The sequence below is a fragment of the Silurus aristotelis genome (genome assembly GCF_946808225.1).
Source record: "Silurus aristotelis genome assembly, chromosome: 1".
Classification (NCBI taxonomy): Eukaryota; Metazoa; Chordata; class Actinopteri; order Siluriformes; family Siluridae; genus Silurus; species Silurus aristotelis.
Window position 1 is genome coordinate 40,790,721 of NC_139574.1, and position 26,973 is coordinate 40,817,693.

Below are 26,973 nucleotides of genomic sequence, written 5' to 3' on the forward strand. Positions count from 1 at the left end.
TAGTCAGAGATTAGGATTCAGTTTTAAATCATTTGAAGTGCTCGTTCTTAAAATTATACTTTCAGACATGCATAGAAAACTCGCTCTGGTCCCCCAGGACCCTACGCTGATTTTCTTCAAGAGTTTGCTTGTTTTTTATCAGACCTCTTGATCGATTTTGATAAAGTGCTGCTTGTAGGAGATTTTAATATTCATGTAGTTGATGTAAACGATGCTCTAGGATTATCATTTGTCGATTTATTAAACTCTTTTGGGGTTAAACAAAACGTCACCAGACCAACTCACTGTTTTAACCACACACTAGACTTAATAATATCCCACGGAGCAGACGTCACTGATAGAGATATTTTACCTCAGAGTGATGACATCACTGACCATTACCTCATACTGTACACACTACCGGTAGAGCAGATTAGCCGTGTTTCACCACGTTATCGACTTGGTAGGACTATTGTTCAGACCACCAAGGACAGATTTATAAATAAGCTGCCTGATTTATCTCAATTTCTCACTAAACCCATAACTGCTGATAATCTTGATGAAATGGCTAACAACATAGACCTTATCCTCACTAGCACATTAGACACTGTTGCCCCCATCCGGTTAAAAAAGGTTAGAGAACAGGCACCTGCACCTTGGTATAATAGTCATACGCATGTCCTCAAGAGAACAGCACGTAATCTGGAGAGAAAATGGAGGAAAACTAAATTGGAGGTATTTAGAATTGCGTATAAAGACAGTATGCTCAGCTACAGACAGGCGCTAAAAGCTGCTAGAGCTGAACACCTGAGCAAACTCATAGAAAACAACAAAAACAATCCCAGGTTCCTTTTCAGTACAGTCGCTAAATTAACTACATATCAGGGATCTGAAAAATGTGTTCCATCACAGTTTAATAGTGAGGACTTTATGAATTTCTTCACTGAAAAAATGTATAGCATTAGAAAAACTATTGTGGCGGTCCAACCTCTGACAGCATCTCCTGACACAATCTCACCTACAACTCCACAACTACACTGTTTTACATGTACAGGACAGGAAGAGCTGTATGATGTTATTACCAAAGCTAAATCAACAACATGTCAGTTAGATCCTATTCCTACTCATCTATTGAAGGAAGTGTTACATACAGCTGGTGAGCCTCTTCTCAATATTATTAACTCCTCACTATCTTTAGGTCACGTCCATAAATCCCTCAAGTTCCTGCCTTCATTGGTAATAAAAAAAGAAATAAATACATGGTTGATTAATTATTGTGCCAAATACAGCATCCAAAAAAGAAACTTTACCAACTTATTTTATTTTACATTGACATAGATCAATATTTATCATTTACAGTTTTAATTAAAAATTAGCACTATTATTTAATTTTCCCTTTCATTTCCAATCTTATTGTTTAATAATTACTTTCCTTTTTATGTAATATTTTTATTTGGCACATTAATTACTTTATTAAGCCATTTTGTATTTGTTTACTACCAATATTGGCAGCGTTCATCCTCCAATTTGTTTCATGTATCTGCATTATATATATAACTGACATTGAAGCCCCTGTTATTAAACGTTTGAATTATTATTTTTATTATTATTCCCAGGTTCCTCCTGCGTCACTGCTGAGACATTCATGTTGAGCATCGACAAGAAGATTGTCAACGACCACATCACAACCTTCACCTCCTCCATCTGCCTGATGTTTGGCAGTTATTACTGCTTTAACATACACTACCCAGTGGAACTACGATCAACACTGGAGTTTCTCCAACGCTAATATTCTGTTTTTATCAACACCTTTTTTGGATTTATCAAACGTATCAATTTGATATCCATCTCAGGTTGTTCATTTTCTCAATCTATCTCTCACTCTTTTTTTTTCCATAAATTTGTTTCTTTTCCATAAATCCTGAGAGGCACCGAGGTTGAATCCAAGAAGAAAAAAGTGTTCAGTCAATCCCAGAGTCCTCACTCTCATCTCAGACATTGCTGACCATGAGTGGATCTAGTGCGACCCCTCTTGTTGTGGACAATGTGATAAAGGTGTGTTACAGACTCTACAGATGTTTTTGTTGTTGAAACAATTGTTACACTTCTGAATGTCAGTGAAAAGTTTTCAACAATTTTGGAGTTTTACTAAATAAGATTTGTTAAAGTACCTGTTCATTTTTTTTTGCTTGTTAGTTCCAGGAGTTTCTTAGATTATAATTTTCCTACAGTAATTGTGCATTCTAATGATGTAAAAAGGGGCTGCATGTACATCACTAGCTAGCATTTTGTAAATCAAACACTTCTGTAAAGTTTTCCTTTTTTTTTCCAATTACATGATGCAGTTTGAAGATGTAGAGTTGCAGCTTTACTGCACAGCTCTGTGTGTAAAATAAGTGATTTTTTTTCCAGGAATTTCTTGAATTCAGATTTTATTGAAATAGAAAAATAGTTTATTTTCCTATAACTGCATTTGCATATTTTAAAATAAGGAACATTTAACTTGTTTGAACATTTTTGTAGTTCAAACAGCAGCAATAACACTTAAAGTTCTCAAAGTTCTGGTAAAGGTGTTTGCAAATTGTCTGCCACAGTCGATGTAAAATATAATGTATGATCAACTTCTAACACTGATTTTTCCCAATTTGAAGAGAACTCATTGAGACAGTCGTTGGTGATTTGAGTGAAATGTTTAATATTTGATGTTCACAACTTCATAGATGGTAAATAAAATACTTTATTTGAAATATAAGGTGGACATTTGTCTTGCATTTATAAATTGTAATAAATGAATGCATTGTGTATTAAGCTTACAGAATAGACGGATTAAAAGAACTCGTTCTGAAAAAGGAAACTACTAGGCAGACTTTACTTGGACTTAAAAATTATTTGTATGCATGAAATGAGGTAGTAGTTGATCATTCATTGTGAAATAACCAGCAAAAGGTGATCATATTTCATATATTCCATCAGGTAAACCCTTTAATAGCTCATAAAAGTTTTCCATTTCATCTCTTAATTATTATTAAACATTATTATTAAAAAGAGGAAACTGCAAAGCATTTTTTTTTGTATTTTATCATTTTTTATTTTACAGGGAATAGATGTTGTTTTTTGTGGCACAAACTTCATTTTATAGGTTGTTTTCTTGTTCATTTTAAGGAAAAACAAAACACGTTTTTTCCTTAATTAAAACCTTTTTCTTTTACAGTAAAACATTGACTCCAGCACCAGATTTAACCGTAGAAACAACAATGACAATGCCTGCCAACCGTAAAACAAAATAATGTTTTACCCCTCATTTTACGGTGGAATTCTGGCAACCCCAGCTGCCAGCGTTTTACCCTAGAATCTACGTTTTTTTTTTTTTTTTTTTTTTTTTTTACAGTGCAGGAACTGTACACATCCATAGTGAGAAAGGGGTTAAAAAAATCACTCTGGATTCCTCACATCCAAGCCATATGCTGTTAGAACTTTTGCCGTCTGGCCGACGTTACAGAGCACCGAGCATCAGGACACGAGGCACAAGAAAAGCTTCTTCCCCGAGGCGTCTACCTCATAAACACTTAAATACTCTCCCCATTGTGCAATAAAATACAACATATGTGCAACACCACTACTGTACCTTCTGTGTAATATTACTCCTTATTTCTTTTTCTTTATAAAACCGTGTAATTACACTCCTTTTTTTTATTATTATTTGTTTATTTTTATTTATCATTTTTAAAAAAGTGTGCAAATGGAAGCTTCTGTCACCGAAACAAACTCCTCGTGAACGCAAACATACTGAATGAAGCTCTTTCTGATTCTGATTCAGGTTCATTTACCCCACACGAGGACATGATATTATAATTGACGTGCAGCAAGATGCCACCATGGCTTGCTGCCCATTTGGCCCATGTCTAAATCTGCCACTGGCAGTCAGCTTCATATCAGTGTAGTGTTGGTGGGTGAAGCTCAAGTGGCTCTAATGCAGATGAAGCATCAGGAATTCATGGTGGAGATGCTGAACCTGCTGCTGGACGCTGACTGATTTATTTAATGGTTGAATGAAATTGATCTTAAATAAATTAAAATATTTAGGCTGTAATTGTGCACTGTATTTAACTTATTATATTATTCTTGTTATATATTGTTATAATTTTAAAAGTATTGATAGTTTTTATTTTGATTCTTTATATTTTGATGTTTTTATTTCAGATTAGTTTCAGTTAATAACTTTTTTTTTTATTGTATTTAATTTTGTGTGTCGTTTTATGTTCTAATCTCTACTACACAGTAAAAGCCATTATATTTATAAATGTGCATTTAAAACACAGATATTTAAAAAAGAATAATAGGTGAGAAGATTTAATATCTAAGAAGCTACAAAAATCACTCAGTGTTAAATTGAGGTGTTTGGACATTTCTTCCAGCTCATAAATCCTATAAAACATGCAGCATTAAACATGAACTTCCAGCAGATGAACATCTCATAATACTGTCTGGAAGTGAGAAATGTACAGGTTGTTTTTACTCCATACACATGAACTTACTTTGATCAGAAACACAATCATACTCCAAATCAATTAATCAATAAAGTCAATAAAAGAATCCCAAACTGCTGTGTGTCTTGTCCTCGCTATTAATGACGTCATTAGAGCTCCACTACTTCTAATTACCTGCTGTGACAGTGAGCTCTACTACACATCACACTGCCACCTACTGGTCATTTATGATTCTGCAACATTCATAGAGTCACTCCGGTCAACTTCCGGTTCTCAACTCAGACCCAAATACCGCGTACTAACTGCTTTCTCTATGGAGCTCTATGTAATAAGTGTAGTTTAAACACTCATCAATCAAATACAATTATCAACAGAATGTGAATAAAAGACAGTTTGGACTTTAAAAACCTCTATGTATTATGTACAGAGATATCTACTGAAGTTAGCATGCTAAGCTAGCCCCGGTCCGTCCTCAGAGAGCATGGAGTCCCGCTGACCTTCACTCGCTTTATACACAGTTTACAGCCGTTTTTATCTTATTTATGACTGTAATATCGCTCTTCTCTCAGGAACAACAGAAATGTTGTGAAGACGCCATGATATTTTATCCGCTGTAATGTGCGCATGCGCTCAGTGAGTGTGTGAGTGTAAGAGGAGAGAGCGCGGGCGCGCGAGACCGGGTTACGTCACAGACTGTGGGCGGGGCATCTCTGTGTGACGTCACAGTAGGGCAACGTCTATAATACGGAATGCGACTCTGTTTCTCTCATTTCCGAGGTTTGTGCGTGTGAGTAAAGACACGTAAACATGGTGCTCCTCAGAAGGTTTAGAGAAATTTTTCAAAACAGAAGAAAGAAGAAATCTGAGCAGATTGCTGAAATGAAGGAGAAGCTGGAACACATGGAGGAAGTAGTAAAAGACTTGGATGCATTTTCTGATCTGATGATAGAGAAGATAACAGAAGAGAAAGAAGAGAAAGTTATTCTGCTACAGACGGTGCAAAAGCTGGAGGCTACTTTGGCTTCTGAGCGAAAGCAGCAGGAACAGGACATAACTGAGAGAAACCCCACACACCTCCAAAGCATCACCGAGCTCCAGTCTTCCCTGAAACCCTATGAGAAACAGGAGAAAACAGTAGAACGTGAGAGAGAGAGCTGGGCAAGAGAACAGAAGCGGCTGCTGGAACGTGTTGCTCAGCTTGAGGCTAGTTTGGAATTTGAGAGAAATAAATGGAAGGAGAAAAGCAAGAAGGACCAACTAGACATGAGGGAGAGGAACAACCTACAGCTCCAGACCTTTAGAGAACTCCAGGATACTCTGAATCTCTGTAAAAAAGAGAGGAAGACTGCAAAGCATGAGAAAGATAATTTAATGAGACACCAAGAGCGACTGGAGGAACATGTTGCTCAGCAGCAGGCCACTTTGGACTTTGAAAAAAATATATGGGAGGTAAAAATAAAGATGGCCAAACAAGACATGCAGGAGAGGACCATCTTACATCTTCAAACCATCAGAAACCTTCAAGATTCCTTGAATCAGTGTGAGGAAGAGAAGAATTGTGCAGAGCATGAGCGAAATAATTTAATTAGAGAACGAGAACAACAGGAGGAACATGTTGCTCAGCTGAAGGCCACTTTGAACTTTGAGAGAAATAAGTGGAAGGAGAAAAGAAAGAAGGCCGAACTAGACATGGAGAGGAATAACAATTTACAGCTCCAGACCATTAGAGAGCTCCAGGATTCTCTAAATCACTGTGAGGAGGAGAAGAATAGAGCAAAGCATGAGAGAGATCATCTGATGAGATACCAGGAGCAACTGGAGGACCATGTTGTTCAGCTGAAAGCAACTTTGAATTTTGAGAGAAATAAATGGAATGAGGAAAAAAAGAAGGTTGAACTAGATATGGTTTGGAGTTCTAATATGTTCCTCTCCTTCATTCGAGAGCTCCAGGATACCGTGAATCACTGTAAGATACAGAAGAAAAGCAATTAGAGAAACATGTCGCTCAGCTGAGGGCACTTTGGGATCTGATTATGAGAAACAGCAGCAAGATGAGACGAATCTGGACATCAAAGACAGGAACAGAAAGCTGAACCTCTACAAGCCCAAAGAGTCGCAGAAAATTGCTGAGGAATCGAAGTGGCGGTGACGTCTGCGGTGAGTCTCCGAGTGCCGGAGCTGTTGCTTGGGCTGTCTGTTGACCTCGCTGTGCCTGCTGTGCTGGGGGTCTCGACCTCTCCTCGGTCGGCAACCATCCAGGTCTGGATCTGTTTTTACACACTAGAAAGAGTGTGAGTTCTGCCCCGTCCCTACCTGTGTTCTGCTTCAAATTCCTACATGTTCGATGTAAATCAATTTACAATCCTTTTCTTTTTTGCCTTTTTTCTTTCTCTGTGTTCTATTTGTTTCTCTTTGAGCATTTCTATTATCTCAGACTGACAATTCCTCCCTCTGAGAAACCACACACAATGGAAAAAGTGATTAAAAGGAAAAATGCAATGAATCTTTTGTTCTTTATAGAAATATGATTTACAGAATAAACCATAGCCCTGTTTATTTTTATCCTTTTTAATTGTAATTTTATTATTATTACAAATTTTATTTATTTATCTTTTTTTATATATAATGTGTATATATTTAGTATTTTCATGCACCTGTTCTGTGTATTGTAATGTAAATTGTACTTGTTATTGCCACGTTGTTTGTTTATGGTTAATTGTTTAATAAAAATAAATAAATAAGACTGTTGTACTTCCTGTATATTTTGAATGACAGGTGTCTCGTCCAATGATCGGTAAGTGTTTCATTCACAAACTATACCTCCCTTTTCCGGTTTGTCTGAATTGTCGTGTTTTCTATTTTGTTAATTAGTTTTCTAAATTGTTAATGTGTTTGGCGCTTCTCAGCCACCGTAGAAATGCCTCTGTCTCTGTAATGCCACACATTGTTATATTGGGTTTTTGTATTGTATTGATGGTTTCTATAATTGTGACGTGATAGTGGTGGTATTACGAGGTGGATTAAGTTGGGTACGTCCCCACTAAAGTCACGGCCCGCAACTGACACTGTTATACCCCTAAACTGCACAGACGAACACCAGAGGATCGTCATCTTCAAACACAAAAAGTAATGCAGTCTCTCTGTTTGGATCACAATTTTTGCAAGTTGGTACGACCCAGTCTGTGGTTGGGCAGCACAGCGTGATTAAAGGCACGGGGTGGTGGATGTAAGATGTTTATGTGTAGTATATGGTAGAATATGTATATGTAGAATATATGGTCCATGAAGAAATAATGTACAGTGGTGTGAAAAAGTGTTTGCCCCCTTCCTGGTTTCTTATTTTTTTGCATGTTTGTCACACTTTAATGTTTCAGATCATTAAACTAATTAAAATATTAGTAAACAATAACACAAGTGAACACAACATGCAGTTTTTAAATTTAGGTTTTTATTATTGAGGGGAAACAAAATCCAAAACTATATCAAATAAATTTTACTACATAAATAAATTTATAGTTTTTTTCTATTATAAAACAATAAACAAAAATTTACACAATGTATAAATACTTAATTTGAGCACCAGAAAAATACAATACATACAAATTACCTCATACAAATAAAGGAAAATAAAATAACTGTATATGCCAATTACAGTATATCCTGACAATTTTAGAAATGTAGCATTAACACTGATATAGTCAGAACTTTACATCCTGATGGCCCTGATAATGATCCTAAAACAAACAGTACATGTAGCCAGCATTCACACTCTATTCATATAGACTGCCTTCACACTAATAGCTATCATCAACACAGTAATCACCTGATAATGAACACACAAAAGAAGTCGTTAAGAGGATTATCCACCTGCCTCCTCTCTACACATGTGTGAACTACTTCAAGGTCAAAGTCAACCATTTACTTCATTGATAGAACCAAAAAGCAACACTTGGAGAAAAAAAACAACACAATTGTAATGACGCAATAAAAAAGCGCAGCAGCACACGGTTATCTGGATAAGAGCAACATGTCTGCGGTGTGCGGAGAGCGATTTGCAAAACATGCAATGCTGAAATTTCAAGAGGGGGTGTATCTGCAAAGAGTTTCTCCAAGTCGGGTTTAATTTATCACCTGAAATCCAAACATCCCGATTGCCTTCTAAATATGAGAAGAACGCGGCGCAGAAAAGTAAAGTCGATCCGAGCATGCGCACTCCGTCTGTAGAGGACGTTTTTGAAAAGGCAGGAAAGTTTTCCAGTGATGTGCCAAGGCAAAAGGCATAACACACAAAAAGATGGAATTCATTGCCTTAGATCGGTGGTCTCTAGTGGCTCGACGGGTTGATCTTTGAAACATTCCCCATGGATCCCAAAAAAAATAATTATTATAATATAATATTTATTACACGGCTCTTCTTAATGCTGTAGATTAGAACGTTCCATTTACTTGAATGGGCTTCCAAACGTTCGCCGGTCAATTATTTTCGTTTAACAGACCGTCGCTAATAATAATTGACTAATTAAATAATTGCCTGTCTGTCAATACTATGAATGGTAACAAATAAATAACAATAATTTATAATAATAAATAAAACACTTTTGTTATTCTTTGAATTGCAATGCATTGATTTTAGTGAGGTTAGTACACACTCATAGCCAGAAATGCAATGGTTCTAATAATTTACAATCTGTTCTTTCGGAGTTTCGGTTTTCAGTTTTGGCCTTGGGGGGGTTCCTCATTTTTGGTTTTTGGTTTCAGCCAAGAATTTTCATTTCGATGCATCCCTAAAATATTATTGTTGGTGTGGCCCTCTGACACAATTCAGGTTTCTCATGTGGCCCCTTGTAAAAATTAATTGCCCACCCCTGCTCTACATCTTCAAACTGCATCATGTAATTAAAAAAAAAGGAAAACAAAAAAACTTTACACTTTTTTAAAACTTTACAGAAGTGTTTGATTTACAAAATGCTAGCTAGTGATGTACATGCAGCCCCTTTTTACATCATTAGAATGCACAATTACTGTAGGAAAATTATAATCTAAGAAACTCCTGGAACTAATAAGCAAAAAAAATGAACAGCGAAGCAGGAGGAACCTGGGAATAATAATAAAAATTATAATTCAAACGTTTAATAACAGGGGCTTCAATGTCGGTTATATATATAATGCAGATACTTGAAACAAATTGGAGGATGAACGCTGCCAATATTGATAGTAAACAAAAACAAAATGGCTTGATAAAGTAATTAATGTGCCAAATAAAAATATTACATAAAAAGGAAAGTAATTATTAAACAATAAGATTGGAAATAAAAGGGAAAATTAAATAATAGTGCTTATTTTAAATTAAAACTGAAAATGATAAATATTGATCTATGTCAATGTATAATAAAATAAGTTGGTAAAGTTTATTTTTTTGGATGCTGTATTTGGCACAATAATTAATCAAGCCATGTTTTTATTTCTTTTTTTATTACCAATGAAGGCAGGATCCATCTTCAATAGTTACATCCATCATAGGATGAATGATCTTACTGGCTGAGCTTCTGAGCTTGTGTTAGCCAGTGTTTCAGTACGTAAGCTAGTGAATGTGTGTGAGAATGAAGAAATGACTGAATGTATTGAAGTCCTCTGGACTACATAAAATCTTATACAAATTGTGGGAAATGATAGAACAAAACTAAACAAGCCACGAGTACAATAACATTGCAGTTACATCAGAAAAAACAGTTGCTCTATTTACTCACCACAAACAATAATGAAGGGTGTTGGTGGCACTTTCTCCATCTGAACATCCTCTGCAAGGCTTGTCGTCTCAACACAGTGGAACAGAAGCTCTTCCTTCTCATCAAAATTAGCCAGTAAAAGAAGCAGCATCTCAATGAGTTCTTGGGAGCAACCACTGGACTGACCTCTTTCAGTCTGAAGCTTGAGAAGAGCGTTCTGGACTCGTTTGCTTTTTTGTGCATCAACATATCTCAGGAACTTTAACAGACGTGCCCCTTTTTTGTCTACATTGGCAAGGAAGGTTTCCATCAGAGTCACACCAGTCAGCTCTTGGAAATGTGCTGGCATACCAACTTCATTGAAGAGAAAGGGCCATTCCTGGCATAGTTTCTGGATGCTTGTCCCTTTGTTGAGGTCTTTACGCTGGGTGTAATAGGTGCACTTGACTAGTTCTTTCACAACATCTGTACTGTAGTTCTTCTTAAATATCTTCATTTCTTCTTTTTTTTCAAGCTGACTCTCCACAGTCTCCGAGAGTGGCAAAAGCTTTGGCTCCATCTAATACATCCATAGGTGTCTTGAACACTTGCTTTTTGTTCGGTAGGTAACTCTTTCCTGAAGTTGCTTCACCAGAGAATGATATCCTGGTCCAATAACGTTGCTATCGATCACATCTTACAGAGACTTTGGATACCTGGCCACCATCCTTTTTGCTATCTCGGTTATGGTGTGTTTGATTGGATTCTTGCAAATCTTCATCACTTCAGGGACCACGATCCTTACCATTTCTCTTCGTTGTCTTGCACTAGGTCTTTTCTGTCTTTCCAAGTTCTGTATTAACTCCTCAGGGAGCCTCTGCCATGGTATTTCAAATCGCTCTAAGCAGTTTGGTATTAACGGTGTACAGATTCCTGAAGATGATGAAGAGGTGGATGATGCTGGTGAAGAAGAAATTGATGGTGCAGAGGGAAAGACAACCACTGGAGATGAATGCACAGATTTTGGTGTTGAAGTCCCGGAGACTAAAAAGAAGATATGAAATTGATATGATTTTTCTGTTTTGCTAAATTAAAATTTTTTTTAAACAGCCCCCTATTGCATAATAACATTTATTTATTCAGGAAATAATGATGATCACATCATCATTAGACTCTTAAAAATTCATATTCTAACCTTAACACCATGTTAACAAGTGTGCCATTGGGTGGTGTGGTGACATTGTTCTATACTCACTATTTTGGGTCCAGGCAGGAACCATTCTTCGGGCTTGTATGGGCTTTAACACTGGCAGCAAATCGTTTTCTGTGATGTACTTTAAATCATCTGTGGTTGTCGCACCAAGTGTTTTCAAAGTATCTTCAATGGACTTAACAAGTTGATCAGAAAGGTCCGGAAGCACTCCTGCTATCGCATCCCCTATGTTCTTTAGCAGCTGTGATTCAGCCATATCTGTGAAGACACACAAACAAAGAGTTTGGTCTCTGGTCCAATGACATTAAGGCATTCAGTCTGACAAGATGCTGTGCTTCAGTGGAATAATCTGGTAACCATTTTTCACATAAGATGACAATGGCTACAAGTCAATCAGTTCACTGATGAGTCTGCACTCTGTCTTTTTTTACTGAGTACATGTGGTAGTAAGAAATCAATTCAGCATCATAAACTCTCATGAGAAAATGAAGATCTGAATCATCCTTAACAATAATCAGCAGAAGTTCACCAAACTCCACTGACTCATCTTACTTCATGACAAAAAACTGGCCCTTCCTGTAAACAAGCCTGATGAGAGGGCCAAATTTTAGGATCAGCCCTGGATAATGTTGTAAGTAATGGTGTTTAGGTTTTAAGTTGGTATTAGGAAACAATGCCTTTCTGGTTTCCAAATATTCTTGGATAAGAGCATCCAGATAAGTAACCTGGGCCTTGAAAATTTGCTGAGCACAAATGAAGTCAACTATGTCCTTGAGCTGCAACGTTAACTGCCAGACATCATCTTGAGGGTTCTGCACTTTGTCTCCAATTATTAGAGGTAAAAGTCTCAAGAAGTTCCAATTTTGAACAGCTTGTCCACTAAGTTTCAATGTTTTTGGACTGACCTCACAAAGCTTGGATAAAGTATCTGTTCCTTTGTATTTAAATTGCTTGATGCGTCTGTTCAGAACTGTGTAAGTGAACCATTTATTTGTGCAGATGAAATATCTGAGGTAAAGAGCACGATCGTATGAGAGGACACCCTCAAAAATGTCATGACCAAGACATGGGGGCATGCCAGGTGTGCAAACATCAAAGTTTTGTAAAGAATTAAACACAGACCTGAACTTTATCCCCTGTTCTTCTGACACGTCTTCTCTTTCCAGCTGTTCTGTGCCAGATCTATAGGTTTCTGGAGTCCTCTGGGGTCTCGTAAGTGGGAATATAACTGGGCAGCGACAATCTTTTTTAAAATCTGAGACATAAATGGGAGATTTGAAATGGGTCTGTAATTCGATAGTGTGTTTGGATCCAGATTAGGTTTCTTAATGAGGGGCTTAATAACTGATAACTTGAGGGCTTTATGGACGTGACCTAAAGATAGTGAGGAGTTAATAATATTGAGAAGAGGCTCACCAGCTGTATGTAACACTTCCTTCAATAGATGAGTTGGAATGGGATCTAACTGACATGTTGTTGATTTAGCTTTGGTAATAACATCATACAGCTCTTCCTGTCCTGTACATGTAAAACAGTGTAGTTGTGGAGTTGTAGGTGAGATTGTGTCAGGAGATGCTGTCAGAGGTTGGACCTCCACAATTCTTTTTCTAATGTTATCTATTTTTTCAGTGAAGAAATTCATAAAGTCCTCACTACTAAACTGTGATGGAACACATTTTTCAGATCCCTGATTTGTAGTTAATTTAGCTACTGTACTGAAAAGGAACCTGGGATTGTTTTTGTTGTTTTCTATGAGTTTGCTCAGGTGTTCAGCTCTAGCAGCTTTTAGCGCCTGTCTGTAGCTGAGCATACTGTCTTTATACGCAATTCTAAATACCTCCAATTTAGTTTTCCTCCATTTTCTCTCCAGATTACGTGTTGTTCTCTTTAGGGCATGCGTATGACTATTATACCAAGGTGCAGGTGCTTGTTCTCTAACCTTTTTTAACCGGATGGGGGCAACAGTGTCTAATGTGCTAGTGAGGATAAGGTCTATGTTGTTAGTCATTTCATCAAGATTATTAGCAGTTATGGGTTTAGTGAGAAATTGAGATAAATCAGGCAGGTTATTTATGAATCTGTCCTTAGTGGTCTGAACAATAGTCCTACCAAGTCGATAACGTGGTGAAACACGGCTAATCTGCTCTACCGGTAGTGTGTACAGTATGAGGTAATGGTCAGTGATGTCATCACTCTGAGGTAAAATATCTATATCAGTGACGTCTGCTCCGTGGGATATTATTAAGTCTAGTGTGTGGTTAAAACGATGAGTTGGTCTGGTGACGTTTTGTTTAACCCCAAAAGAGTTTAATAAGTCGACAAATGATAATCCTAGAGCATCGTTTACATCATCTACATGAATATTAAAATCTCCTACAAGCAGCACTTTATCATTGTGATCATCTCATTTACAATCAATGCTTTGGGTGCAAGTGATCTAATGTTTAAAAGACCAAACTTTAGAACTTTTTGGTGTTTGCTTATCTGGCATTTTTCAGTTTTAACTGCAATAAGATTATTTCTGGATCTTGTGTATTTAATTCTTGGTTTTACTACATGAGGAATAGATACGGTTTCTATAAACTGGGCTGTGTGTGAACTTGTAACTATTTGGTTTCTTGTATAAATGTTCTCATAGTCGTAAATTTCCTGATGTCTTACCAGTCAGATGGTGTGAAGTATCCTAGAGATGTTATCTGATAGCACTGCTGCTCCAACTCTGCTGAGGTGCAGGCCATCAGGGCGGAAGAACCTCGGACGCTTCCAGAAACAGTTCCAGTTATTAATAAAGAGAAGTTTGTGCTCTCGACACCATGACTGTAACCATTCATTTAGTGCAAAGAGTCTACTAAACTTCTCAGCCCCTCGCTGGTAAGTGGGAAGAGGTCCTGACACTATGATCCTCGTTGTGGGTGATGTGCTGCGTACCGTCTCCACCAGGATCCTGAAATCCCTCTTTAAGATCTCCGTTTGCCTCAGCCGGGTGTCGTTCGTTCCGGCATGAAGAACAACCGCTGTGAAGTTCTCGTTCAGGATCGCGGGTACCTGCGCAGCGACATCGAGAACACGAGCACCAGGAAAACAGCGAGTGTGCACCTTACCTTTGTCTCCGGTAGCGCGGACATGCCGGATGATGGAATCTCCAAGAATCACAGTATGACATTCCGCGGAGATTTCATCCATGGTTTCATCCACGTCATGACCTGCCCCATCCTGCTGCCACCTAAAAAGATAAATAAATAACAACAATCTGCACTTACTTTATCTTTAATAAGAATTTACAGTAAATATATTTACAAATAAATACATAAATAAAATATAAAAATAAATAATAATAAATTGGCAATTCACACAACAAACAAATTAAATACATTTTTCAGTATGCACACACACACACACACACACACACACACACACACACACACACACACACACACACACACATTTAAATCGCTATCTCTCTAATCACACTTAATTCCTGCAGGATTAATTACAGGTTGGGTGACCTCTAACCCCTCGTGTGGTGCTGATGTTCCTCCTCAGAAGTCCGTCTGCTGCCTGAAGTCTCAGCTCCACCCTCTTCAGGTCATCAGACTTCATCAGGGCTGTCAATTAAACAAAACCTATGTTTATCTACACTTATGATACCAGGACGAGAAAAAACCCCTCTGAAGATGTTCTTCTTAAAGGCAACATTTGTGCTGGTTTAGAAATAAAACTGCATCAAGTCTACCCACCAACACACTGCTTTTTACAGCACAAACACAAACACTTTTCTCTTTTCTGATCAGACGAGCTGCTATTTGAGTTCACTGACAATGTTCTTATACTAACAAATGAAATTGATCACAGTATGATTTTTAACCCATATTGATTATTGCACATTTTTAAAAGCCCCCTGTAACAACCAGCCAAAAATATGCCGAGTCAAGCGATTAGATCAGACATAAACAATAGTATTTCAAAGCAATTTTCAAGCGAAATGATTTCATAAAATAACTATGCTGTCACTTTTACTCAGCTCTTCTATTATTATTACTCAAGTAGTAGAAAATCTACTGCCCACTGGATCCTGTTTGGTCCAGATCTTCCAGTGGAGTCTAAATCTAGTGTGCAGCCAACAGCTCACCTGCTCAGTAATGAAGTTGTTCCCATCCACGGTTTCAGGAAAAAAATCAGCCCAGCTCAGTTTAGAGTCCCTCCATAAGGCCTCCACTTCCTTTTGGCTCTAAAGTGAAGAAAAACACAGCAATGACTTGAACAAAAAAGAACCTTTTTCAACTAGTATGACAAAACACTTTCCTTTTTTCAGTCATATTCTAAAGAAGATCTCACAGCTCACCATTTGTTTGCAGAGAAGGTTCAATATTTCTGCAAATAATATGCCGGCTCTTGCCACAGGAAGTAGTGGTTTGCTAAATTCACTGGAATTCACAAGAAATCAACAATTAAAAACAAACACCAACTTCCTTTCCAGCAAAAAATGTATATGTATAGTCTCAAATGTAACTGTAAATACATGAATAATTCTCTCAAAGAGATTCCTCCTTCCCGAAGCACAGGATTAACGAGCTCCGCTATGTACTGCCATACATAAGGAATGTCAATCCCCATATCATATGCTATCTCGAGGGTTTCTAAGGACCTGTGTAAACAAGGATAGGTAAGAAAATTCTCTAAAAAATGACCAAATGTAAACGCAAGCGTATTCATAATAATGCTAACAATAACCCCATTGGGTGTAAATATGTCATCAAGCTGTGGACATCTCATGACGCAGACAGTAGTGTCTCTGGCGCCAGTGGGAGACGGAGCTGTGTGGTGCAGGAATGTCACTCACCCTTTAAAAAACTGAGATGTGGAGGGGATCCCAGCCTGCAGCAGCTGATGGAACAGATGACCCATGTGGTCACGTGTGATCTGGTTTCGCTCCGGCGTGGTCTCCACACCCACCAGAACAAAAACGTACAGCATCCCGCCCTGGTCCAGTTCCTCCACGCAATGCAAGGCCTCCTGCACACGAACCCACCACGATTATGTGACGCAGTAACACGATAATAACCGATGTGTATTCAACTAAATGTGATCATAAGACACTGCATGAGATCATTACTTTGTAATCATTTATGTGTAGAAACTCCTCGATAATGGATTTAGAGCGTTTCTCCATTTCCTCCTCTGATAGCGCAGGCTTGTTTGTAGTCGAGTCTGGCACTGTGTCGAGTTTTACTGAAACACAAGAGACATGATGTGTCATGACTAAAAATGCTGATGCATTAAACTGAATTAAGTTTCAACAACAACACCTACAATCACAACCTGCTTTGAATATTTTCACAACATGAACACAGGAGAGAGCTGAAAAAGGACACAGACTACATTCACTACAGACTCACCTGATGCTCCGGATGTGGCTCTAGCGCTAGTTTCTCCATTGCAGCCGTTCTTCCAGTTCAGCCGTCGTCCCCCGAAATTCCGTCCCAAATAAATCTTATCATCTGCTGGTAACTACACACAAACACAATTCAGTTTAAATAACAACGCTTCTTATAAACCTGGTACAAAAAAATTTACCGTAATTTCTGGACTATAAAGCGCACCCTTATATAAGCCGCGCCCACTGAATTTTACAAATATTTTTATTTTTAACATAAATAAGCTGCACCTGTCTATAAGCCACAGGTGTCTACACTAATGTTCTTTACACAGGCTTTAACAAAAGACACGTTACACACGGTGTAACGGGTGAAAAATGTTGCGCTTCTATTAGGAGCATAGCGGTATTTTGGGAAAAGACCGGCACTGCATACTTCCGCTATTACTGCATGTGTGGAGACCGAGGGTTATGTCCTTATTATTTTCTGATGCTCATTTCTAAATTTCTTTGACTAACCCGTAACGCTGTTGCAAACAAAAATAAAAAGCAGGAGTTTTGGAAACCTGTCTGTGCTTATATGATTTGTGTTGTAACTGGAGTTATTGAGCTCTCCCTTCACCCAGACTCAACGCACTACAACGGCTTGTATCTAAACAGTAGCCGACCAAGTGTTCACTGTCTTCCTCCTTCCTTTCACAGCTACAGTGGTACTTTGACCTACGAGTTTTTTTGCTTTGTTACGCGGAAAAGATTGAGGCACGAGCTCGAGACGCCGCTGCTAGATGGCGAAGCGAAGCCAGAAAGCCAAGACTGTGACGCGCGCGCACACACACACACACACACACACACACACACACACACAACCCCCCCACCGGCGTTTTCGTTAGCTCAACTCGTCTCATCTCCAAGGTAAATACACAGAATAAAACCTTATTATATCTTTACATACTCTTTCTATTATGTTTTTATACAAGATTTGTTATTTAGAAATTTATTTTCCAATTTAATAACATTATGAGGGTTGGAACGGATTAATGCCATTTTAAGAATTTTCAATATGGAAAACTGATTTGATGTGCGAGTGAACTGAAATACGAGGTTGTCCACGGAACGAATTAAACTCGTAGGTCAAGGTACTACTGTATTTCTCTGGGGTGTTTATCTTTTGTCATCGTCGTGCGATGTTTTTCTCCCAAGCCATGGAGCTCAGAACACAGGTGAGGTGCGTTTTTTCGTTTCCGTTCGGAAATTTCATTGGTCTAATGTTATAGGGTTCAGTTTTTCGGCTTGAAGTTTGTGAAACCAGGAAAAAAACAGGAAAAATCCATATATTAGCCGCTTCGCTGTTTAAGCCGCGGGGTTCAAAACGTAGAAAAAAGTAGCGGCTTACAGTCCGAAGAAATACGGTAAGATTACAGGCTTTAAAGTCCATCTCTTTGCCGGCGGTCCTGAGGAGAATAGAGAGGCACTCGAGACTTTCCTCGTCATTTTGTTTCAGCAGTTTTACCACGCAGTTATAAATGATGGACTCGGTCAACATCCGCAACTTAAACAGCTCCCCGATGAACTTGACGTTACCCCTGGTTTTTCTGCGAGCTTTGTTTTTCGCCTCCTCCAGCTCGTCCTGAAGCCCCTCACGATTACTGGCCTGGAAAAGTCAATCATCATAAAAACTAAAAATCTGTGCAATTAAAAAATACAAATATTACACATGAAGATACCATAGAAATGTTACAGAAGGACGGGTTTAAGCCTAATAACAGATTATCCACTTGAAGCTTCATTTGCAAATTCAGTAGATTTTGATTTTATTCTGTGGGGAAAATGAAGAGAAAGCCCTCTTGAGAGAAACGATGCTTACTGAAACAACTGCTTCCAGTTCCTGCTGGAATATTTGAGATATTTGAGTCTCTGGAGCTGAGCCCCTGTGGGTCCGGTGGCAACTTTTTTTGGTTACACTGTAAAAGCAGAGAGTGAAGCAATGATCTGTGAAACAATATTCCTAATTTGGTTTTAAAGTTCAAATAAAGCCCACATGTCAGGGGGCTTACCTTGTGTAGCACCACATCAGGTATGGGTGGAAGCCCCTCTGGCTTCTGCACACAATCAGGCATGAACTGGATGCTCAAAAGAAAGTTTCTACTATATTGTATCCTCTTATTCTCCATCTCTGGCTCTGAGAAAGGAACGAGCAAAAGCAGACATGAAAAGTAGTGAAAAACATGATGAAGTGTGCGAGTCAGAAGAAGTAGGTCTCACTGTGCATTTCATCCTCAGAGCTGGGCTCGGGTTCGTTCTTCGGCGGCTCGGCTTCCTGCGCTTCGATCTCATCTGCTGGTGTTTCTGCTGAAGCCAGATGCTCCACAATCACAGGAGACACACTGGAATTCTCGACTGTGGTTGAGACTGGCTCAAGGTCAAAGTCAGACTGCTGGAAAGCGAGCTCTGGCTTATCCTAACACACAAACACACCCAATTAATAATAAAACACCAGGATTACTGTGAATTTGTAGTGTAAATGTAGGTTTCACACATTCACCGAAGTGAACGACAGCATTTCTATCTTTATATATAGTTATTTAAAGAAATACTCCAGTGTTGGCACCTCAGTTTATATCTACAGTATTTGTAGTCCATGTGCAATAACTACAACCAAGAGCTAACATGCCTCCTAGTTTATTGAGACGAGCAGAAAACGTTACTCATGACTCGATTACAATGAAAGTCAAAGGTGAGTTGTGGGAAAAAGGAAGGATTATGTGAGATTTTTATACGGCATTACCAAAAGATAATATTGCATATTGAAATTTAAAGATGTCTAATTCTTTTATTTGTAGAAAACGTATTTAAAAAGTACGGGTCTTATTTCTAAAAGTACGGATTTGTTCTTTCAGGCTACTTTTGTAGTCAACACCGTTTAACATGCACAACAGTTTAACAATTTGCAATACGTCTTAATTAAAACATGTTGGAAAATGCTGGACTACACGTTTAATTTAGTCACATTGTAAAAGATCTTGACCAATTAAAATCCAGTGCAGGGACAGCGACGAGCCCTAAACTCACCTCTCTGAGCGATCGGGAGTCGTCAGGACGAGGAGCTGTGTCTGTTTCGGCTCATCGATGGTGAATAGAGCAGAAGCTGGAACCTCTGGGGGCACGTGCACAGGCTCTGTTTTATCTGGCTTTGGTGTGATGGCTTGTGCAGGACCGGGCTCAGCTGAAGAGGTAGACTTTTCAGCGCCATCTAATGCAGCGGATTTTACTGAATAACTCTCAAGCTGTTCATCTGTAGACAACAGAGACAGTAGCAATTAAATCACAGACTAGACGAGTCAAAAATAAAAAAAATTATAATAATTGAGGCTCATATACTCAGTAAATGAACCAGTACTGAAACAAAGAGTAAGCACACGCACCGTCCTCTTGGTAGATGGATGATGCTGCAGTGGAGGGACCATTGGGAATGGAGTCTGGTTCAAAGCATTCAAATTCAAAGCACCAGGGTACACACATGACCCCTGACCTTTCCCACAACTACATCGAACAACCTCCAAGTCTCTACCTTGTCCCTGTGTGCCTCATTACATATAGCACAGTTATGGTAATGTAGGTGAAGTAATGTGGGTGAGATAAACTCAGGCAATGCAGGAGGGAAAGACAGGGCAGAGTGAGGGAGGAAGTGCAGGCCAGACAGGGGTGGGATTTTAAAGTCAGGCTAGGAAAGGTAGGTAGAACGTATTTCCTGATTAGCACACATTAGCATACAGATATCATTTTGGTCCAAACTCCAAAGTAATGATTTCGTTCAAATAGAGTTCATAGAGTAAGTAGATTAAACCAGGTGATTATATGGGTCTAAACGAGTCGACACCGTCAGGATATGTTTATAAGCATGAGCCCCGTCAGACTGGTCGTGGGGGGGGGTGTAGGAACCATTTATAGTGCCTCTCTTAATGTTAGTCAGAGATTAGGATTCAGCTTTAAATCATTTGAAGTGCTCGTTCTTAAAATTGCACTTTCAGAGATGCATAGAAAACTCGCTCTGGTCACCGTGTACAGACCCCCAGGACCCTACGCTGATTTTCTTCATGAGTTTGCTTGTTTTCTCTCAGACCTCCTGATCAGCTTTGATAAAGTGCTGCTTGTAGGAGATTTTAATATTCATGTAGATGATGAAAACGATGCCCTAGGATTATCATTTGTCGATTTACTAAACTCTTTTGGAGTTAAACAAAACGTCACCAGACCAACCCACCGTTTTAACCACACACTAGACTTAATAATATCCCACGGAGCAGACGTCACTGATATAAATATTTTACCTCAGAATGATGACATCACAGACCATTATCTCCTACTGTACACACTACCGGTAGAGCAGATTAACCGTGTTTCACCACGGTATCGACTTGGTAGGACTATTATTCCAACCACTAAGGACAGATTCATAAATAACCTGCCTGATTTATCTCAGTTTCACATTAAACCCATAACTGCTGATCATCTTGATGAGATGGCGAACAACATAGACCTTATCCTCACTAGCACTTTAGACACTGTTGCCCCCATCCGGTTAAAAAAGGTTCGAGAACAAGCACCTGCACCTTGGTATAATAGTCATACGCATGCCCTAAAGAGAACAACACGTAATCTGGAGAGAAAATGGAGGAAAACTAAATTGGAGGTATTTAGAATTGCGTATAAAGACAGTATGCTTAGCTACAGACAGGCGCTAAAAGCTGCTAGAGCTAAACACCTGAGCAAACTCATAGAAAATAACAAAAACAATCCCAGGTTCCTTTTCAGTACAGTCGCTAAATTAACAACAAATCAGGGATCTGAAAAATGTGTTCCATCACAGTTTAGTAGTAAATACTTTATGAATTTCTTCACTGAAAAAATAGATAACATTCGAAAAACAATTGTGGCAGTTCAACCTCTGACAGCATCTCCCGACACAATCGTACTTACAACCCCACAACTACACTGTTTTACATGTATAGGACAGGAAGAGCTGTATGATGCTATTATGAAAGCTAAATCAACAACATGTCAGTTAGATCCAATTCCCACTAAACTACTGAAGGAAGTGTTATATACAGCTGGTGAGCCTCTTTTAAATATTATTAACTCCTCACTATCGTTAGGTCATGTCCCTAAATCCCTCAAGTTAGCAGTTATTAAGCCCCTCATTAAAAAACCTAATCTGGATCCAAACACGCTATCGAATTACAGACCAATTTCAAATCTCCCATTTATGTCTAAGATTTTAGAAAAGATTGTCGCTGCCCAGCTATGTAACCACTTGCAGGAGAACAATATCTTTGAAGAGTTTCAGTCAGGTTTTAGGCCCCATCATAGCACAGAAACTGCTCTAGTTAAAATCACTAATGACCTGCTTTTAGCTTCAGACCAAGGCTACATCTCCCTATTAGTTTTACTAGATCTTAGTGCTGCGTTCGACACTATAGATCATGATCTTCTCCTCGATCGCTTACAGAATTACATCGGTATTCAGGGACAGGCATTAAGCTGGTTTAAATCCTACCTGTCCAATCGTTACCATTTCGTAGATTTAAATGGAGAGCTATCCAGGATAATGCTAGTAAATTATGGCGTGCCACAAGGGTCAGTTCTGGGACCCCTGCTTTTTACAATATACATGCTTCCATTAGGAAATATTATTAGAAGGCATGGAATTAGCTTCCATTGTTATGCTGATGATACCCAGCTATATATTTCATCCAAACCAGGCGCTACAGCTCAATTAGCTCGCATAACTGAGTGTGTTGAAGAAATAAGAGATTGGATGACCCATAACTTTCTGCTATTAAATCCTGATAAAACGGAGATTTTGCTCATCGGCCCAAAAAATAGTACACAGAAGCTCCAGCATCTCAGCCTGCATTTAGACGGTTGTTCTGTAACTACTAGTTCAACGGTAAAAGACCTGGGAGTTATTTTAGACAGCAACTTATCTTTTAAAAATCACATCAATCAAGTTACAAAAACAGCCTTCTTTCACCTTAGAAATATTTCTAAGCTAAGAAATATGTTATCTATATCTGATGCAGAGAAGCTCGTCCATGCGTTTATGACCTCTAGAATAGACTACTGTAATGCATTACTAGGTGGATGTCCTGCATCATTAATAAACAAGCTTCAGTTAGTTCAGAATGCCGCAGCAAGAGTTCTTACTAGGTCAAGAAAATACGATCATATAACCCCAATCTTATCGTCCCTACATTGGCTTCCTATTAAGTTTCGAATAGACTACAAACTACTGCTACTCACTTATAAAGCACTAAATGGTTTGGCTCCCATGTATCTATCCAGTCTCTTAACACGCTACAATCCGTCACGCTCCCTGAGATCTCAAAACTCTGGGCTTCTAGTAGTTCCTAGAATAGCAAAGTCCACTAAAGGCGGTAGAGCATTTTCACATTTAGCTCCTAAACTCTGGAATAGTCTTCCTGACAGTGTTCGGGGTTCAGATACACTCTCCCAGTTTAAGTGTAGATTAAAAACATATCTTTTTAGCAAAGCCTACACATAACACACATCACGCACATCACATCACAACCTTGTGCTCCAGAACATCTGATCACATGCACATTATCAACTTGTGCTGTTAATATCATGAACAGCAGCTACGCTAATTCCTCTCCACTGCTTCTCTTTCTCTCCCCATCCCGAGGCTTCCTGAGGTTTGGCCAGCTCCAGTCACGTCCCACCTCGTGAAGATTATGGACCTATGGATGATCATGGAGAAGTAGATGCCGAGTGTTTAAAGGCCCTGGCATGGAGAAGCTGATGCTGGATCTATGATGATCACAAATTGTTCTGTATTGTTGAAAGATTTATGACCAAACTTTTGATGTCACCCATATGAGAATGGGTTCCCCTTTGAGTCTGGTTCCTCTCAAGGTTTCTTCCTCATATCATCTAAGGGAGTTTTTCCTTGCCACTGTCGCCACGGCTGCTCATCAGGGACAAACGCACACCATTCACCTTCACTGTTGTTTTCTGTAAAGCTGCTTTGAGACAATGTCTGTTGTGAAAAGCGCTATACAAATAAACTTGACTTGACTTGACTTGACTTGACTAGTTTCATTGATTTGTACAATTCTGATATACTTCATGAATAACCTTCACTCTGTTTAATCAAATCAGAGCCGGGTCCTTTTAGAGCGGTTGCCAGTTGCGCTCACATTCCTCTATATGGACATTCATTCCGCTTCGTTTAGTTCCCTTAAAGACAGAGTAAGTAATTAAGGGGTTTACAAAATGAGGCCGTTTGGCTGCCGTAAGTAAAATCTAAATGAACAGTGTGTTTAGGTGATGAGGAAGTGATGGGCTTTAGTTTATTCTGTGTGAAAAACAGTGTGTGTTTGAACTGTACATTACCAGCATTTGTTCTTCTGGAGAACTCGCAGTCATGTTCACCACCACAGGAACGTAGGTCCCCGAATACTGTTGATTAGAACAACGTGAAAATGTCTGTCACTACATGTGACATCATATTTAATGTTCTCTCTTATACTTGCTCAATACAGATCTAGAACATATACAGAATATATATTTGTCAATATTTAGTGTAATTGAAGAAATGAAAATGCAATATTTCTGTATGTTGTTGCAGTTTTAAAGTGAACATTCCTACTGCAGTAAACAAACGTCTGGTCTCAACAACGGCCTTCGATTCAATAGTGGACTTACAATGTTTGCATGTTACTATGACAGCATGACATTTGACTATGACGTTTCATTGGTGGATTAAAAAGATTGTTGCACCAATCAGGGATGCTACGTCTCAGAGATGGTGATGGCGCGACTCTACATGAGCTCCTGTAGTGTTTCTCTGTAGAAACACACACCCGGGTTAGAGGCGAGCGCCCCCTGCTGGACTTTTGTTCGGTAAGCTTTCCAGTCTATTGATTATTGCTGTTTGTTTCTTGTCTTTCTTCTATCTTATTGTGTACAGGCCACAAATGCATCGTTTTCCATGCTAAGAGCATCTTTTATTCGTTGATCCGTTCCCTGGTATTACTCGAAGCATTAGTGCCCCCGTATGGCACTCATCAGTATTACTGATCACTGCTAGTGATTGGAAGATGGCATCATTTCAGTGACTTGGTTCTTTAGATCATTTCGTTCCTTTGATCAGAAATAATATAAAATGGTACATTTCCAATAAGCAGATACCCATACACACGTCTACATACACGAACTCTGACATTAGTTCCAATAATGAAAATATGACAAGGCAGCTAAAGGACAAATGATGATAAACAGAATGAGTAGCTCACCCTCATCTCTTCTGGTCCGTATCGTTCATTCCTTAATCACGTGACTCCCATAATTATTGTAACAATAACATCAAGATTCGGACAAAAAAATGTAATAAAAATACTCGCACAAGAGGATTCATGACATGAACCTTTTTATAAACCGAACAAAATAAAAATTCTGCCATGCAAATGCGTTCACACGATTAATGCTGTTGATAAGACCCAATACTTGAGGGACAAAATGTGCTTCCTCAAATCTCCACCTCCTCTTCACCTGGCATCCGTATCAGATCTCGAATCGGCCCATTTATCATTCCTTTCAGAAAATATACACAAAGTGCACGTCACAAAGTCATGATTGTGAACATCACATCAGCTTAGATAACGTCTCATGTAAAAAGTCCACCGCTAAATCTTTCAATCGGACTGATTTGAATCGGAATGACAGGATCGCGGGTACCTGTGCAGCGACATCGAGAACACGAGCACCAGGAAAACAGCGAGTGTGCACCTTACCTTTGTCTCCGGTAGCGCGGACATGCCGGACGATGGAATCTCCAAGAATCACAGTATGACGTTCCGTCTCGGTCGAGATCTCGAAGGCCGGTGGTGGTGGTGGGGGAGACGTCCTCGACCGGGGCTTGGCTCGTGTCTTCCGCTGCTGCAGCATCCAGGGTCCGTGGGCCTGGGCAGAGAAACACGTGGAGTTGAGGTGCTGGGAGCGTTAGATTCAACCCGGGAATTTACCTGGGATGAGTGAGCGTCCACCCGGGATGTTTCCAGCACTGCTTTCTGCTCTCGCAGCTGGGCATCGAACGAGTCCTCACCTGTGCTCAAAGGCAGACACACAAAAAAGGAGAGATAAATAGTAAAGTTTGTTTAAAAACACAGTCAAACACAGGAAGCTACGTCACAGGAAGCCTGCAAGCAGAGAGTCTCCTTTCCACGTCATGACCTGCTCCCATCCTGCTGCTCCCCAAAAAGATAAATAACTAACAACAATCTGCACTTACTTTATCTTTACAGTAAATACATTTACAAATAAATACATAAATACAATATGAAAATAAATAATAATAAATTGGCAATTCACACAACAAACAAATTAAATACATTTTTCACTACAAAGTCATTTTCCTAAAAACAGATCTTTCTTGCTTTGTTTGTTGCAAAGTCATCAATGACATCATCGTTGCAAATCTGACCAGCACTTGTATGGTTGATGTTTATGACAGCGAGGCTGCTGAGGTGCTCTTGTGACATGGTGGATCTCAGGTATCATTTGATTAGTTTCAGTTTTAAAAAGCTTCTTTCTGCTTCAGCTACAGTCACTGGAAGTGTAAGACAAAGTCTTGTGAAAAAAAAAAAGCTTGTTCACGTGAAAGAAAAGTGTCAATGATTTTTTTTTTGGCTTTTAAGTGTAGAAAAAGTTCAGCAAAAACATAAGTCGAGTAAAATCTCAAACCAGAGGCAAATCTCATCTAATGAAGCCACAAGATGTTTTGCATGAAAGTTGTTTTAAAAAGATTTTCACTTTTTCTATCAGTAACTACACTAATAAAGGAGAGGTAGAGGGAAGATTTAAACAATTCACAACAGCCCACAAAATACTTATAATTCTTATTATTATTATCATAACTGCAGTAACACACACACACACACACACACACACACAGCTGCATTAATACATTTAAACGCTATCTCTCTAATCACACTTAATTCCTCCAGGATTAATTACAGGTTGGGTGACCTCTAACCTCTCGTGTGGTGCTGATGTTCCTCCTCAGAAGTCCGTCTGCTGTCTGAAGTCTCAGCTCCACCCTCTTCAGGTCATCAGACTTCATCAGGGCTGTCAATTAAACACAACCTATGTTTATCTACACTTATGATACCAGGACGAGAAAAAACCCTCTGAAGA

At 38.9% G+C, this 26,973-nt stretch overlaps 4 protein-coding genes and 1 long non-coding RNA gene across 8 annotated transcripts in view; 2 read left to right on the top strand and 3 right to left on the bottom strand.

Annotated features, from left to right (window-relative positions):
• Positions 1 to 20,842, bottom strand: part of LOC310734048 (uncharacterized protein) — a gene marked incomplete at its 3' end in the record, with an annotated part of 170,190 nt that extends 149,348 nt beyond the window's left edge. The window contains exon 1 of the mRNA XM_083555647.1: positions 20,636 to 20,842. The remainder of the gene's footprint in view (positions 1 to 20,635) is intronic.
• LOC310731514 (uncharacterized protein) overlaps positions 1 to 26,973 on the top strand; it is a gene marked incomplete at its 3' end in the record, with an annotated part of 236,384 nt that overhangs the window by 144,095 nt on the left and 65,316 nt on the right. The gene's annotated exons all lie outside the window — the stretch shown is intronic.
• LOC310724922 (uncharacterized protein) overlaps positions 1 to 26,973 on the top strand; it is a 99,359-nt gene that overhangs the window by 1,060 nt on the left and 71,326 nt on the right. The gene's annotated exons all lie outside the window — the stretch shown is intronic.
• Positions 10,904 to 26,973, bottom strand: part of LOC310724730 (uncharacterized protein) — a 62,878-nt gene continuing 46,808 nt past the window's right edge. The window contains exons 6-8 of the mRNA XM_083539010.1: positions 12,507 to 12,612; positions 11,427 to 11,642; positions 10,904 to 11,215 (exon numbers count right to left, since the gene is read on the bottom strand). The gene's annotated coding sequence lies outside the window, so the exon portion shown is untranslated. The remainder of the gene's footprint in view (positions 11,216 to 11,426; positions 11,643 to 12,506; positions 12,613 to 26,973) is intronic.
• On the bottom strand, positions 18,408 to 18,931 carry LOC310730180. Its single transcript, XR_014534752.1, has 3 exons — positions 18,813 to 18,931; positions 18,623 to 18,719; positions 18,408 to 18,442 (listed from the first exon to the last, which is right to left on the bottom strand). It is a non-coding gene; the product is annotated as an uncharacterized lncRNA (long non-coding RNA).